Source organism: Heptranchias perlo, unplaced genomic scaffold (genome assembly GCF_035084215.1).
Source record: "Heptranchias perlo isolate sHepPer1 unplaced genomic scaffold, sHepPer1.hap1 HAP1_SCAFFOLD_65, whole genome shotgun sequence".
Classification (NCBI taxonomy): domain Eukaryota; kingdom Metazoa; phylum Chordata; class Chondrichthyes; order Hexanchiformes; family Hexanchidae; genus Heptranchias; species Heptranchias perlo.
Genome location: NW_027139677.1, coordinates 447,571 through 465,956, shown reverse-complemented (window position 1 = coordinate 465,956; position 18,386 = coordinate 447,571).

The window sequence follows — 18,386 nt, the reverse complement described above, 5'->3', positions numbered from 1 at the left end:
CGCCTTTTGTTCTGAAGAAGTTCAGCGGAATTTATACAGTTAACATGCGGCCCAGTAACACTGAAACTGAAACGAGTGTTCCTTGTTTCGATATGAGTGTGATCCAATTTACTTATTAATATCCCTAGAACCTGGTAAATAATTACCCGAATACTGCGTACGGCCTTCAGATTGCGAGATTTATAGGTGATGATTTAAGGTCCTTCTACAAAAAACAATGGAATTCACTTAGAATTGGCCTTGTGCACATCTTAGGTCGTTTAATCCGAGACACCACGACGCCAGCCGGGTCTCGAAGCCAGCGATTATTTTATTGGAAAATTATTAAAGAATGTTCGATCATTTTCAGTGTGTCAAATCATTGGGCAGAAAATAAGAACACCACGTCCCCCCCGCGATTGGCTGACAAGTCGCCTGATGGGCGAGGAGCCCAGTTGGTAACGCGATTGGTTAAGAGATATTAAGATAGGGTGGGGGCAAGGCCATGTAGGATTTGAAGAGGGGCGTGAGGATTGTAAGTCCAACGCATGCAGGACTTACATTAGCACAGGAAGTGATAGCTGCCTGAAAATGTAAATTAATAATTATTAATACCCACAATTGTACAGGTGAAACAATGGAATAAAATTGACATGGAACAAATTTATAATATCAACTCTTGCACAAAGCCGACTCTCCCATTTCATTATCTACGGCAGCAATTGAACACCGACATTCCACTGACCGAGCCCTTCACCCCACTGAACCAATCCTACAACGACAGCTCAATGAAACAATCCTACATCGACTGCTCACTGACCCACCCAACACCGTCACCACAATGACCAAGCGCTGCACCGAGACCCAACTGACCCAGTCCTACACAGACACCCCACTGACCCAGTCACACAACGACACCCCACTGAGCCAGTCACACACTGTCGCCATACTGAACCACTCCCACACAGACACCCCACTGACCCAATCCCACACCGACACCACACTGACCCAGTCACACACCGTCACTATACTGACCAAGCCTTACACCGACGCCCCACTGACCCAGTCCAACACTGATACCCCATTGACACAACACACAGATACTCCACTGACCCGGTCCCACACAAACACCTATTGACACAGTCCTACACCGACACCCCACCCAACCAGCCCGTACCGACTCCGCACTGACCCAACCCCATTCCAAAAACCCACTGACCCATTCCAACACCGATACCTCACTGACACAATCCAACAAAGACACACCACTGTCCTAGTCCCACTCCGGCACTCCAGTGACCCAGCCCCACAACGACACCCCACTGAAACAGACACACATCGATATCCAACTAATCCAGTAACAACCCCACTCCCCATTGAATCAGTCACACCTCATACCCCACTGATCAAGCTCTACACCGACACCCCACTGAGCCATTGACACCCCCACTCCCCACTGATCCAGTCACTCTCCCACACACCACTGACTCAGTCCCACACCCCCAAACTTCACTCACTCAATCACTCCCCCGCACCACACTGACTAAGACCCACACCCCCACACCCCACTTACTCAGCCCCACACCCCCACACCCCACTCACACAGTTACTAACCCACAACCCCCTGAGAGTCCCACAACCCCAAACCGTCCCACAACCCCAAACCCCAATGACACAGCCACACAACCACACCCAATGACTCAGTCACACCCCCACACCACACATCCCCAGTCACACCCCCACACCCCTCTGAACCAATCCTTCCACTACAACCACTGCCCGGATTCAGCCAGAACAACTCGATTTCAGCTTCCTTTAAAGTGTCAATCTACAAATGGGAGAGATCACTTTGATAGGATTGTACTACAGACCCCCAAATAGTCAACGGGAAATTGAGGAGCAAATATGTAAGGAGATTACAGACAGCTGCAAGAAAAATAGGGTGGTAATAGTAGGGGACTTTAACTTTCCCAACATTGACTGGGACAGCCATAGCATTAGGGGCTTGGATGGAGAGAAATTTGTTGAGTGTATTCAGGAGGAATTTCTCATTCAGTATGTGGATGGCCCGACTAGAGAGGGGGCAAAACTTGACCTCCTCTTGGGAAATAAGGAAGGGCAGGTGACAGAAGTGTTAGTGAGGGATCACTTTGGGACCAGTGATCATAATTCCATTAGTTTTAAGATAGCTATGGAGAAGGATAGGTTTGGCCCAAAAGTTAAAATTCTAAATTGGGGAAAGGCCAATTTTGATGGTATTAGACAGGAACTTTCAGAAGTTGATTGGGAGAGTCTGTTGGCAGGCAAAGGGACGTCTGGTAAGTGGGAGGCTTTCAAAAGTGTGTTAACCAGGGTTCAGGGTAAGCACATTCCTTATAAAGTGAAGGGCAAGGCTGGTAGAAGTAGGGAACCTTGGATGACTCGGGAGATTGAGGCACTAGTCAAAAATAAGAAGGAGGCATATGACATGCATAGGCAGCTGGGATCAAGTGGATCCCTTGAAGAGTATAGAGATTGCCGGAGTAGAGTTAAGAGAGAAATCAGGAGGGCAAAAAGGGGATATGAGATTGCTTTGGCAGATCAGGCAAAGGTGAATCCAAAGAGCTTCTACAAATACATAAAGGGCAAAAGGGTAACTAGGGAGAGAGTAGGGCCTCTTAAGGATCAACAAGGTCATCTATGTGCGGAACCACAAGAGATGGGTGAGATCCTGAATGAATATTTCACATCGGTATTTACGGTTGAGAAAGGCATGGATGTTAGGGAACTTGGGGAAATAAATAGTGATGTCTTGAGGAGTGTACATATTACAGAGAGGGAGGTGCTGGAAGTCTTAACGCGCATCAAGGTAGATAAATCTCCGGGACCTGATGAAATGTATCCCAGGACGTTATGGGAGGTTAGGGAGGAAATTGCGGGTCCCCCTAGCAGAGATATTTGAATCATCCACCGCTACAGGGGAGGTGCCTGAAGATTGGAGGGTAGCAAATGTTGTGCCTTTGTTTAAGAAGGGCGGCAGGGAAAAGCCTGGGAACTACAGACCAGTGAGCCTGACATCTGTAGTGGGTAAGTTGTTAGAGGGTATTCTGAGGGACAGAATCTACAGGCATTTGGAGAGGCAGGGACTAATTAGGAACAGTCAGCATGGTTTTGTGAGAGGAAAATCATGTCTCACGAATTTGATTGAGTTCTTTGAAGGGGTAACCAAGAAGATAGATGAGGGCTGTGCAGTAGACGTGGTCTACATGGACTTCAGCAAAGCATTTGACAAGGTACCGCATGGTAGGTTGTTACATAAGGTTAAATCTCATGGGATCCAAGGTGAGGTAGCCAATTGGATACAAAATTGGCTTGACGACAGAAGACAGAGGGTGGTTGTCGAGGGTTGTTTTTCAAACTGGATGCCTGTGTCCAGCGGTGTGCCTCAGGGATCGGTGCTGGGTCCGCTGTTATTTGTTATTTATATTAATGATTTGGATGAGAATTTAGGAGGCATGGTTAGTAAGTTTGCAGATGACACCAAGATTGGTGGCATTGTGGACAGTGAAGAAGGTTATCTAGGATTGCAACGGGATCTTGATAAATTGGGCCAGTGGGCCGATGAATGGCAGATGGAGTTTAATTTAGAGAAATGTGAGGTGATGCATTTTGGTAGATCGAATCGGGCCAGGACCTACTCCGTTAATGGTAGGGCGTTGGGGAGAGTTATAGAACAAAGAGATCTAGGAGTACAGATTCATAGCTCCTTGAAAGTGGAGTCACAGGTGGATAGGGTGGTGAAGAAGGCATTCAGCATGCTTGGTTTCATTGGTCAGAACATTGAATGCAGGAGTTGGGATGTCTTGTTGAAGTTGTACAGGGCATTGGTGAGGCCACACTTGGAGTACTGTGTACAGTTCTGGTCACCCTATTATAGAAAGGATATTATTAAACTAGAAAGAGTGCAGAAAAGATTTACTAGGATGCTACCGGGACTTGATGGTTTGACTTACAGGGAGAGGTTAGACAGACTGGGACTTTATTCCCTGGAGAGTAGGAGGTTAAGGGGTGATCTTATAGAAGTCTATAAAATAATGAGGGGCATCGATAAGGTCGATAGTCAAAATCTTTTCCCAAAGGTAGGGGAGTCTATAACGAGGGGGCACAGATTTAAGGTGAGAGGGGAGAGATACAAAAGGATCCAGAGGGGCAATTTTTTCACTCAAAGGGTGGTGAGTGTCTGGAACGAGCTGCCAGAGGCAGTAGTAGAGGCGGGTACAATTTTGTCTTTTAAAAAGCATTTGGACAGTTACATGGGTAAGATGGGTATAGAGGGATATGGGCCAAGTGCAGGCAATTGGGACTAGCTTAGTGGTATAAACTGGGCGACATGGACATGTTGGGCCGAAGGGCCTGTTTCCATGTTGTAACTTCTATGATTCTATGATTCTATGATTCTAAACCAGAAGAGAAGTGAAAGGAACTATACCCGTCAACAAGCAGCGTTTCACAGGGTGCGGCACCAAAGAGCTCCATCGAACTGAGTTCAATGGGAGTCAAAAGCAAAACCTCCAGTGTCTGGAACAATATGGGACTCCACAATGGGTTATGTTGGTGTTTGGGGGCTGTGTTGTATGTTGCAAAGTATCGACCTCCAACCTTTGTTCATTAGCGATGTAATAATTCAAACATATCTTCCAATAATATTTTAAATAGAATTTTAGCGTGAGAGAAGAGATTTGGAGATTTTAGTCTCTTAAATGACGCTGCCACGAATGTTAATTTCCACGACTTTCACTATAATTGAATTACTTCACAAGTAAACGTAAACAAGGAAACCCCATTCGTCTACTTTAGAATACAATAATAATGCTTAGTGTATTCGGGGTCCTTTCCTTTTGTTGCGGCTCTTTATTCTGTTTCCAGGGTGTCCGCGTAAGGTAGGGTTGAGTGTTCTGCAGGTTAATAAACACACCCTCGTTAAAGATCAGTTACACATCACATTCATAAGCACGACCTTCAGCCTGATCAGTACAATCCCTCCCCGCCCTGTTCTCTGGTGTGGGGCTCGTTCTAAATCGCACGGTCACATTCAAATTAAAACGGTCTGATAAATTGCGGTATTTTAACCAAAGTCATTGATTCTGTGTGTGGTAACAATCGCTAAATCGCCGCGCCGCCCTTACAACCGCAGATCCTCCATCTGTGGTTCAGAAGAACCCGCAGAGAACCTGGGTTCTGTAGCAGGAATCAGTTCCGTGAGGTCAATTCGAGTTTTTGTTCATTATAAAACGTCTTTGTTATCAGAATATAAAAGGGCACAGATAGCAAGGGCTGTTAGTTTATTGGGATCAAAGACCACAGTGAAGGACACAGTGAACTCTCTGAGATGAAACGTGAAGTGTTTGGAATTATATTCACTTTCGATCATTAGCTGTTTTCATTCTCACGATTCTTACTACGTATAAATGAACTACATTCGGATCCCGGCTCCATTAATCTCAGTATCAGGCCCTTTATAATATTAATCTGATCCTTTTTGTCCTGAATTTGTACAGTATCCGTCACAGGTTATTGTCCTATTAACAACAGAGCAATGATTATAATCTCCTGTAGAAAGTCTCCAGTTATTAATTAACAGCCTCGCCCTCGCTCAGGATATTCACACCCTTCAGTATCAAGATCCAGGTTTTCACTTACTGGAATTGAATCAATAAATGTGTGCGGTAAACAAGTGGCAATTCTGCTTTATGGGCCTGTTCAGGTTTATTTGCTATTGGCGGTGTTGTAATTTCGCTTTATGATTTCATCTTTCTTTGAACAGTATTCAGCGAATCCAATTCATTGTGAGGCTCGGATACTCTGAAAGTGAAATTAATTTGCTCCTCGGTTCGTGAGACCCCCAACTACTGAAAACAGCCTGCTTCGATCCACTCTGTCCAAGCGTTAATTATTTTAAACACATCGGTCATATCGCTCTATTATAAGTGTTGTTCCAATGGAAAACACGGCGTTTTTCCAAAACTTTCTTTGTATCTGTATTTCTTGATACCAGGCAGCATCCTAGTTAATCTGATTTGTAAACTCTCTAGACGCTCAATAGCCTTCCTAAAGTGTGGGGCACGATACTGCACACACTACTCTAAAGGAGGTCTCATGAAGATTTTATCGAGCTTCATTATAACCTCTTAACTTCTTTATTCAATAGCACTTCTGATTAAACCCATATTTCCATTAACTTTCCGACGGCCTCATCAACCTGAGGTGTTATCATTAATAAACCTTGGATCTGTACTCTCCAAATCGCTCTGCTCTACCACAGCAACGAATCTACTTCCATTCAGTGTACAATTACAGCTGACATTTTACCAGTATATATCAACTGACATTGACAATGATTCCATCTGTCCATTTTTAGCACACACCCCAGCTTTTCACAGTCCCTTTGCACTTTCCTCCGATTTGCTAAGGAAGTAACAACACCCCCCATTTCTGCAGCATTGGAGTCCTGCTAACGTTGTACCGTTGTTTTAAAAGGCAGCGAGGGATAGACCGATTAATTACAGGCCAATTACAGTCTAACCTCGGTGCTGGGCAAATTATTGGAATCAATTTCGAGGGACAGGATAAACCGTCTCTTAGAAAGGCATGGAGTCATCAAGGACATTAAGCATGGATTTGTTAAGGGAAGTTCGTGTCTGTGCAATTTGATTGAATTTTTTGGGGAGGTATCAGGGAGGGTCGATGAGGGTAGTACATTTGGTGTATTCTACATGGATTTTAGCAAGGCTTTTGACAAGGTCCCAAATGACAGACTGGTCAAAAAAATTCAAGCCTATGGGATCCAATGGAATGTTACAATTTGGATCCAAAATTGGCTCAGTGCCATGAAACAAAGGGTAATGGTCGACGGGTGTCTTTGGGACTGGAAATCTGTTTCGTGTGGAGTTCAACGGGGCTCAGTACTAGGTCCTTTGCTTTTTGTGATACGTATTAATGATTTGGACTTAAATGTAGGGGCATGATTAAGAAGTTTACAGATGATACAAAATTTGGTCGTGTGGTTGATGGTGAGGAGAAAAGCTGTAAATTGATGCAAGATAGCAAATGAATGGTCAATTGTGCGGAACAGAGGCAAATGAAATTCAATCCGCAAGTGGAAGGTAATGGATTTGGGGAGGGCAAACAAGTCAATGGAGTACACAATAAATGGGAGTTTATTGAGAGGTGTAGAAGAAGTGAGAGTCCTGGGAGTGCTTGTCCACAGATCCCTGAAGGTAGCAGACAGGTTGATAAGGTGGTTAAGAAGCCAAATGGAATATTTTCCTTTACCAGCAGAGGCATAGAATATAAGAGCAGGGAAGTTAGCCTGGAACTGTGTAAAGCATTCGTTAGGCTACAGCTTGAGTACTGTGTCTATTTATGGTCGCCATATTACAGAAAGGATGTAGTTGCAGCAGAGATGTTGCAGAGGAGACTTCCGAGAATGTTGCCAAGACGAGAGAATATTAGCTATGAGGAAAGATTGGATAGGCTGGGCCTGTTCTCTTTGGAACAGAGGAGGCTGATGGGTGATTTAATTGAGGTGTACCAAATAAAGAGGGCCCCAGTTAGGATGGATAAGAACGACCTATTTCCCGAAGCAGAGAGGTCAATAACGAGGGGACATAGAGTTAAAGTGATTGGTAGAAGGATTAATGGGGAGCTGAGTATAAATTTTAACCCAGAAGGTGGTGGGGGTCTGAAACCCGTTGCCTGAAAGGGACGAGCGGTAGAATCTCTCAACTCATTACAAAAGCTATTGGATGTGCACTTGAAGTGCCGTAACCCAGAGGGCTAGGGACCAAGATCTGATAGGTGGGCTTAAGCTGTTAGCTCTTTTCGGCTAGCACGGACACGACGGGCCACCTGCCATTTGCCACTGTCCCAAATAGTTCCTTCCTGAGGCCTGGATTCACCCTCCAGCCTTGATTCTCCGATAACTCTTCGGTTTTCACCTCATCAATGACACACACAATATTGTACTTGGGACGATCTCCTTTAATATCACGGAATTAGACTGGGGACGATCTCCATTAATGACCGGCAGTATTAGACTGTGGATGAACTCCATTAATGGCACACAGTATTAAACTGGGGAAGATCTCCATCAATGACACACAGTATTAGACTGGGGACGTTCTCCATTCATGACACACAGTATTAGACTGGGGACGATCTCCATTAATGACAGACAGTATTAGTGAAGATTCACTTTCGTACCCCTGTGACGAAGTACGTGGCCTCCAACCGGCACCTTGCTGCGAGAGTGTGAGTGTGCACCTGATGCATTGACAGAAGCATTGGAGCAGGTCACACGCTGATGATACTTGGGTGGAAGTATACAGTGGCTGGACTCATACTTGGCACAAAGGAAGATGGTAGCGTTTGTTGGAGGCCAACAATCTCAGCCCCAGGGCATTGCAACAGGATTTCCTCAGGGCAGTGTCCTAGGCCCAACCATCTTCAGCAGCTTCATCAATGACCTTCCCTCTATCATGACGTCAAAAATGGGGATGTTCGCTGATGATTGCACAGTGTTCAGTTCCATTCGCAACCCCTCAAATAATGAAGCAGTCCGAGCCCGCATGCAGCAAGACCTGGACAACATCCAGGCTTGGACTGTGAAGTTGCAAGTAATATTCGCGACAGACAAGTGCCAGGCAATGACCATTTCCATCAAGAGAGTCTAACGACCTCCCCTTGACATTCAACGGCATTACCATCGCCGAATCCCCCACCATCAACATCCTGGGGGTCACCATTGACAAGAAACTTAACTGGACCAGCCATATAAATACTGTGGCTGCAAGAGCAGGTCAGAGGCTGGGTATTCTGCGGAGAGTGACTCACCTCCTAACTCCCCAAAGCCATTCCACCATCTACAAGGCAAAAGTCAGAAGTGTGATGGAATACTTTCCACTTGCCTGGATGAGTGCAGCTCCAACAAAACTCAAGAAGCTCGACAGCATCCAGGACAAAGCAGCCCGCTTGATTGGCACACCGTCCACCTCCCTAAACATTCACTCCCTTCACCACCGGCGCACTGTGCCTGCAGTGTGTACCTTCCACAGGATGCACTGCAGCAACTCGCCAAGGCTTCTTCGGCAGCACCTCCCAAACCCGCGACCTCTACCACCTAGAAGGACAAGAGCAGCAGGCGCATGGGAACAACAACACCTGCAAGTTCCCCTCCAAGTCACACACCATCCCGACTTGGAAATATATCGCCGTTCCTTCATCGACGCTGGGTCAAATCCTGGAACTCACTTCCTAACTGCACTGTTGGAGAACCTTCACCACACGGAGTGCAGCGGTTCAAGAAGGCGGCTCACCACCACCTTCTCAAGGGGCAATTAGGGATGGGCAATAAATGCCGGCCTGGCCAGCGACGCCCACATCCCATGAACGAATTAAAAAAAAGTGTTGAAATTCTGATGATTACTGAGCATAATTTGCTGTTAATAGGAACATAGGAACAGGAGTAGGCCATTCAGCCCCACGTGCCTGCTCCGACATTTGATAAGATCATGGCTGATCTCTGATCTCGCTCCATATACCTGCCTTTGGCCCATATCCCTTAATAACTTTGGTTGCCGAAAAGCTATCTGTCTCACATTTAAATTTAGCAATTGAGCCAATATCAATTGCCATTTGCGGAAGAGAGTTCCAAACTTCTACCACACTTTGTGTGTCGAAATGTTTTCTTATCTCACTCCTGAAAGGTTTGGATCTAATTTATAGACTTTGCCCCCTACTCCTAAAATCCCCAACCAGCGGAAATCGTTTCTCTCTATCCACCCGATCCGTTCCCCTTAATATCTTAGAAACTTCGATCAGATCACCCCTTAACCTTCGAAACTCCAGAGAATACAACCCCAATTTGTGTAATCTCTCCTCGTAACTTAATCCTTGTCGTCCGGGTATCATTCTAGTAAACCTACGCTGCACTCCCTCCAAGGCCAATATGTCCTTCCGAAGGTGCGGTGCCCAGAACTGCTCACAATACTCCAGGTGCGGTCTAACCAGGGTTTTGCATAGCTGCAGCAGAACTTCTGCCCCCTTGGACTCCAGTCATCTAGATATTAGGGCCAGCATTCCATTAGCCTAATTGATTATTTTCTGCACCTGTTCATGACATTTCAATGATTTGTGTTCCTGAACCCCGAAGTCCCTTTGGACATCCACTGTTTTTAACTTTTTACCATTTAGAAAGTATCCTGTTCTATACTTTTTTGATCCAAAGTGGATCACCTCACATTTGTCGACATTGAATTCCATTTGCCACACTTTTACCCATTCACCTAATCTATCAATATGCCTTTGTTATTTTTTGTTTCCATCTACACTGCTTACAATGCCACCAATCTTTGTGTCATCGGCAAACTAAGATATGAGACGTTCTGTGCCTTCATCTAAGTCGTTCATAAATATTGCGAATAATTCAGGATCCAAGACAGATACTTGCGGGACTCCACTAGTCACATCCTGCCAATGTGAATACTTACCCATTATCCATACTCTGTGCCGCCTATCGCTCAGTCAATTCCCTAACCAAGTACGTACTTTTCCCTCGATTCCATGGGCTTCTATCTTAGTAAACAGTCTCTTATGTGGGACCTCATCAAATGCCTTCTGGAAGTCCATATAAATTACATCCATTGACATTCCTCTGTCAACTAATTTAGACGCCTCTTCAAAAAATTTGATCAGTTTTGTCAGTCACGACCTACCTTTCACTAATCCATGCTGGCTCTCTCAAACACCCCCAGGGCAGGTACAGGGTTAGATACAGAGTAAAGCTCCCTGCACACTGTCCCATCGAAAACTCCCAGATCAGGTGCTGCACGTGTTAGATACAAAGTAATGCTCCATCTACACTGTCCCATCAAACACTACTAGGGCATGTACAGCACTGGTTAGATATAGTATAAATCTCCCTCTAGAGAGCCCCATCAAACAATCCCAGGAGCGGCAAAGCACGGGTTAGACACAGAGTAAAGCTCCCTCTCCGTTGTCCCATCAAACACTCCCAGGACAGTTATAGCACCGGGTTAGAGGAAGAGTAAAACTCTACACATTCCCATCAAACACTCCCAGGGCAGGTACAGGGTTAGATACAGAATAAAGCTCCGTCTACACTGTCCCATCAAGAACTCCCAGGGCTGGTGTAGCACGGGGTGAGATACAGAGTAAAGCTCCGACTACACTATCCTATCAAACACTGCCAGGGCAGCTTCATCACGTGGTTAGATGAACAGTAATGTTCAGTCTACACTGTCCAATCAAACACTCCCAGGGCCGGCAAATCACGGTTTAGATACGGGGTAAAGTTCGCTCTACAGTGTCCCGTCGAACACTCCCAGGGCAGTTACAGCACGGGGTTAGATACAGAGTAAAGCACCCACTACACTATCCCATCAAACGCTCCCAGGGCTGCTAAAGCAGAGTGTTAAATGTAGAGTAAAGCTTACTCTACATTGTCGCATCAAACACTCCCAGGGCAAGTACCGCACGTGGTTAGATGAAGAGTAAAACTCCCTCTACAGTGTTCCATCAAACACTCCCAGGGCAGTTACAGCACGGAGTTCGACACAGAGTAAATCTCCCTCGTCTCTATCCAACCAAATACTCCCAGGGCAGCGACAGCACGGGGTTTGATGAAGAGTAAAGCTCCCTCTACACTGTCACATAAAACACCCCAAGGCAGGTGCAGGGATAGATATAGAGTAAAGCTCCCACTATACAATCCCATCAAACACTTTCAGGGCAGGTAAAGCAGAGGGTTACATGAACAGTAAAGCTCACTCAACATTGTCTTATCAAACACTCCCAGGGAAGTTACAGCACGGGGTTAGATGAAGAGTAAAAATTCCTCTACACTGTCTCATCAAACACTCCTTGGGCAGGTGCAGTACTGAGTTAGATACAGAGTAAAGCTGCCACTACACTATCCCATCAAACACTCCCAGGGCAGCTGCAGCACGGGTTTATATCCAGGTTATAGCTCCAGCTGCAATGTCCCATCAAACACTCACAGAACAGGTACAGCACGGGTTAGATACAGATTAAAGAGTCCTCTACACTGTCGTATCAAACACTCCCAGCCCAGATACTGCAGGGAGTTAGATACAGAGTGAAGCTCCCTCTACACTGTCCCTTCAAACACTCACAGGGCAGGTACAGAACGGGGTTAGATACAGAGTAAAGCTCCCGCTACACTGTCCCCATCCAACACTCTCAGGGCAGGTACAGCACGGGGTTAGATACAGAGTAAAGCTCCATCTACACTGTCCCATCAAACACCCCAGGGTCGGTACAGCTTTAGACACAGAACAAAGCTCCCTCTACATTGTCCCATCAAACATTTCCAGGGCAGTTACAGGTTTAGATACAGAACAAAGCTCCCTCTAGGCTGTCCCATCAAACACTTCCAGGGCAGATACAGCACGGGGTTAGATGAAGAGTAAAGCTCCCTCTACACTGTCTCATTAAACACCCCTTGGGCAGGAGCAGCATGGGGTTAGATAGAGGTTATAGCTCCCTCGTCATTGTCCCGTCAAACAATCCCAGGGCAGGTACAGGGTTAGATATCGAGTAAAGCTCCCTCTACACCTTCCCATCAAATACTCCCGGGGCAGGTACAGCACGGAGTTAGATACAAAGTAAAGCTCGCTCTTTACCGTGCCATCAAACACTACCAGGGCAGCTACAGCCCGGAGTTAGATACAAAATAAAGCTCGCTCTATAGCGTGCCATCAAACATTCCCAGAGCAGGTACAGCACGGAGTTACATACAGAGTAAAGCTCCCTCAACAGTGTCCCATCAACCACACCGAGGGCAGGTAAAACACGGGTTAGATAGAGAGGAAAGCTCACTCTACACTGCCGCATCAACACTTTAAGGGTAGGTACAGCACAAGTGGGACACATTTCAGAGCTCCCTCTACATTATCCTTACAATGCCTCTCTACTTTATAGCTTCCTATTTAAGTACAGTAAGTTTAAATGCAGCCTAAAACCAATTATTATTTTGTACATGAATCGCAACATTTGAACAGCACCGCTTAATATAAAAGTCTAATCTCCCTTTACCCATTGGGCACTGAGCGGATCGATACTTCAGCAAAAGCTTTCGCGATGTGTGCCTTTGAAACAGAACACAAAGTTAAATTCTTCAGCTATTCATCCGCTACGTGTTGGGAGCCTAGGGCCATTAACGATTTTTTTCTGTTAATCTGAAACTGACCTTTGATAGCGCGCCTTATATGGAGAGGCCCAGGGGAAGATTTTTATGTTATTGCACATTGGATAGCCTTGGCGCAGCACACACAGAGGAAAATCGGGCGATGAGGACCGCAAACTCAGAATAGAGTCGGCCCCATTTGTCATCCAGCAGGTCATCCAATTCACCCAGAGTTAAAAGAATAAAGCCAGCCCGGTTATCGCTCCGCCCACGACATATCAATGCTTGTGAAACAGCATTCATTGCTTCACATGTTCACAGATGATGTCACTTCATAGCAGATACAGCGATGGAGAATAAGGAGTGGACACGGCAGACCTGCTGTCAAGGTGGGGGAAGGAGCAGCTAAAACGTGCAGGCGCCCGGGGGCATTTTCTTAGCAAATTCGTTTTATAGAAGGGTTACTTGATCCAAGAATGCTGCAAAGGACAGGGAAGCCACGAAATACCCTTGGCAGTAGGATTGCGCAATCTGGGCGAGAGCTTTGAGCAAGGTTTCAGCAGGGGTGGGCGATTAATAACGAGAAGATTGCACAGACTCTTTCAAAACCGTGAAAAGCAACCCGTGAATAGTGTGTTTTCTCCAAGGTGTCACGGTATGGGTCAAAATGAACCAAATGCAGAAAGTCTTGCAAAAGAGGGTTGAATTCAGAACTAACAGAGGGAAGAATAGCTTTCATCTCCTGTAAAGTGGCTTGGCTAAATTATATCAACACACTGGACGTTAAACGTAGGAAATTTCGTAAACCAGCTTTAATTTTGTGATCTTTGTCTGCATTTTGAAGGTGGCAGAACGTTTTTTTGGAGATACCTGACAGATCTGGGGAAGTAAGCACTTTTGGCAAAGCAGATCAGTTTCATTTTTTGGACTACTATCAGAAACCTACCCAGATAACACGGGAAGGAGCAAAAACTCACATTAGACATAAATGTGAAGTGCAGAAACCGAGGGATCTGGAGTAAGAGAGATAGAAAAGAGCATTCATTGCTTCACATGTTCATAAGCACTTACCGTCATGCGTGTAAAATCGCCAATAATCTCAATATAAGGGATTTAGTAACGATTGTGAAAGTGAATATAATAAATTTAGCAACAATTTTGTTACATTTTGATTCATTCAGTTCTTCTGTTCTTCTGTTCTTTCGGAACAGTCCATACATGTGACTTACAGTTAATAATCAAACATAGAGATTCGGTCTACGGAACAACCTCTTTGAAATTCAGATCAAGAGACGTACTCATGAAGGCAGAGAGCATGGCTGAGGTATTAAATGAGTACTTTCCATCTGTCTTTACCAAGGAAGAAGATGCTGCCAAAATCACAGTAAAATACGAGGTAGTTGAGATACTGCATCGGCTAAAAATTGATAAAGAGCAGGTACTAGAAAGGCTGGCTGTACTTAAAGTAGATAAGTCACCCGGTCCGGATGGGATACATCCTATGTTGCCGAGAGAAGTAAGGGTGGAAATTGCAGAGGTGTTGGTCATTACCCTCCAATCATCCTTCGATAAGGGGGTGGTACCGGAGGACTGGAGAATTGCAAATGTTACATCCTTGTTCAAAAAAGGGTATAAAGATAAACCCAGCAACTATAGGCCAGTCAGTTTAACCTCGGTGGTGGGGAAACTTTTAGAAACCATGCTGTGGGACAAAATTAACAGTAAATTGGACAAGTGGGGATAAATTGAGGAACGCCAGCACCGATTTGTTAAATGTAAATCCTGTTAAACTAACCTGATAGAGTTTTATGATGAGGTAACAGAAAAGGCTGATCAGGTCAATGCGGCTGGTGTGGTTTATATGGCCTCTGAAAGGCGTTTGATAAAGTGCCACCTAACAGGCGCGTCAACAAAGTTGAAACCCATGGAATAAAAGGGACAGTGATAGCATGGATACGAAATTGGCTAAGTGACATGAAACAGATAGTACTGGTGAACGGTTGTTATTCGGACTGGAGGGAGGTGTACAGTGGTGTTCCCCAGAGCTCGGTGATGGGACCATTGCTTTTCTTGATATATATCAATGACTTGCACATGAGGTTACGGCGCACAATTTCAAAATTTGCAAATGACCCAAAACTTGGAAGTGCAGAGAATAGTGAGGAGGATAGTGATAGACATAAAGAGAATACAAAGAGGCTGGTGAAATGGGCGGACACGTGGCAGATGAAATGTAACGCAGAGAATTGCGACGTTATACATTTTGGCACAAAGAACGAGGAGAGGCAATATTAACTAATTGGTACAATTCTAAAAGGGGTACAGGAACAAAGAGATTTGGGGCTATATGTACGAAATCTTTGAAGGTGGCAGGGCAGATTGAGAAAGCGGTTAAAAAAGCATACGGGATCCTGGGCTTTATAAATCGAGGAAAAGAATACAAAAGCAAGGAAGCTTTCTTGAACCTTTATAAAACACTGGTTCAGCCACAACTCCCCATTGTGTCCAATTCTGTGCACCACGTTGTAGGAAAATTATGATGACTTTGGAGAGGGTGCAGAAAAGATTTACTGGAATGGTTCCAGAAATGAGAGACTTCAGTTATGTGGATAGACAGGAGAAGCTGGGATTGTTGTCCTTGGAGCAGAGAAGGTTGAGAGGAGATTTGATAGAGGGATGTAAAATCATGAAGGGTCCAAACAGAGTTCATAGAGAGAAACTGTTCCCATTGACGGAAAGTTCAAGAACCAGAGGGCAAAGATTTAAGGTGATTGGCAAAAGAACCAAAGACGATATGAGGTAAAACGTTTTTACACAGTGAGTGGTTAGGACCTGGAATGCCCTGCCCGATGCGATGGTGGATGCAGATTCAATCACGGCCTTCAAATTGGAACTGGATAAGTAATTGAAAGCAAACTAATTGCAGGGTTACAGGGAAAGGTCGAAGGAATGGGACTAGCTGGATTGCTCTTGCAGAGAGCCGGCACGGACTAACGGGCCGAATGGCTTCCTTCTTTGCTGTAACCATTCTACGATTCACATTTTTGAAGCTACGTGCACAATATTTCCAGATACGTTAATGTACAACAATCACCCACGGAATCCACCAGTGCACATATACACTAATAGTTTACAAATGAGCAATTTTAATAATTTAAAAACAATTTTAATAGGATATCAGATCTAGTACATCACAGAGTGGCGAAAATTACATTTTATGTTGTACCGATAAAGGTGAGGAAATATAATTATTGAGCACATTATGGACAGTATTTAGAATCATGTTCGGAATCAAGGGCTCCCAGTCCACGAATACCATTGGTTACATGGAGTGCAGCATTCTCTCCACATTCCCCGGACACCGTGTCCCATCTTGTACATTGGATTGGCATCCTGCGCTTTCAGGTCCGGTACAGCACTAGTTAGATACTGCTGGAGCTCCCTCGACATGATGATTACAGCTTGTCTTCATTTTACTCCCTGAATCAGCATGGGTCGCTCCCAGAACAGAACGACACAGGTTAGATGCAATGCTGAACGACTTTTATATTGCCCCTGACAGTCAACCTGGGAACCACGATTAAAACGCATGTATTGAAATTCGAACGAGTTTCACAGAACTTTACCAAATGCAAATATTTTTTTGAATTTGTCCTTCAAAATCATGAACGGTTTTGACAGAGTAAATAAGGAGAAACTGTTTCCAGTGACAGAAGGGTCGGTAAATAAAGGGCATGGATTTGGGGTGATTGGCAACGGAGCCAGAGGAAGCAAGCGGAAACATAGTTTTATGTAGTGAGTTTTAATGAAGTGGAATGCACTGCCTGAATGGGCGGTGGAAGCAGATTCAATAGTAACTTTCAAAAGGAATTGGATAAATTCTAGGTTGGAAAACAATACAGGACTATGGGGAGAGGGCAGGGGAATGGGACTAATTGGATAGCTCTTTCAAAGAGTCAGGACCAGCACGTTGGGGCGAATGGCTTCCTCCTGTGCTGCACCTACTGTGATACTATGATCTCACTATCGGGTGTATTGTGAAGTGTGTATTGTGTTAATCTGCTCGCTCAAAGATTCTATCAAGTGAATGGCTGCGCCTTTCATTAAAGGGTGGGTCTAGATTGAACCCGTGGTCTTAACAAACTGGTGTCTTCCCAGAGAAATGAACTTATCAGCAGCAGACTTTAGATAAGCAGTTAGTAAATCGTCCAGCTTTCTCTCTCCATGTGTCTGTCCGGTGACCAGTGCTGAAAGTGCGACATTGTGGAATTCCGTGAGGAGAAGATTGAGCCTCAATATAATTGCATAACGCTTTATCCTCATGGGTTATCCGGTCATGAAGGTTTTATTCAGATTCAGATTGGGGCTACGGACCATCAAGGTTGGATTGCGGTGGGAAGTGGGAGTCGGATCGGTTTTAACTGCAGTTTCAGAAATTCCCATTAAATATCGGAAAAGTGGGCTGGGTCTTCAATGAGGGTGGAGAGAACCGAACAAGCGTTGATTCCGAGCTATAGATCTGGAGTTATCCGTTGCGATCGATTCTATTTGCGCCAGAGGCGACTGTTATTCATCAGCAAACACTATTACCGTTTGTTATGGAAGTTTAGGGCAAGTTACAGTGAGCTGCAGGAATTTACTAACATTTTACACCGAGATGGAATCCAGCGCTGCCAGAATCCAAAATCCGCCTAATGCTGAAATTATAGCCCCCCCCCCCCCCCCTCACTCCGCACGACCACTAGCTTCCCACCTTCGCCCTTTTCTACCTTTACATTGGTTCCCTGCAACCCGTCCCCCGTGACTTCAATCTTAGTGCCACGTTCCATTGGAGATATCATTCCGACTCGAAACACCTCGTAAGGTAGAATCAGAATCTCCTTTTCACCAGGATCACTCGAGCATTCTTCGATTGGGGTACCGTAACCTGTGGATATTTCGAACATCGTGTTCGTGTTTTTGGTCTTGTCAATGAAGAGAAGAGCAACCTGTTCATCAAGAGAGGAAGAAGCAAAGTATCCAAATCGGACCGTTGCTCCTTCCTAAGCTTCAGCCTGCTTCTTAATCCCTCTGAAAGTGTGATGTGATTTATTGCCGGAATCGGCTCTTAGTTTTTGGAGGGCAGTGGATAGAAGATAATGGAAACTTTTAAAGTTGAAATTCTTCGCGTAGATTGAGTCGGTAGCTCCGTACCGCCTAACGG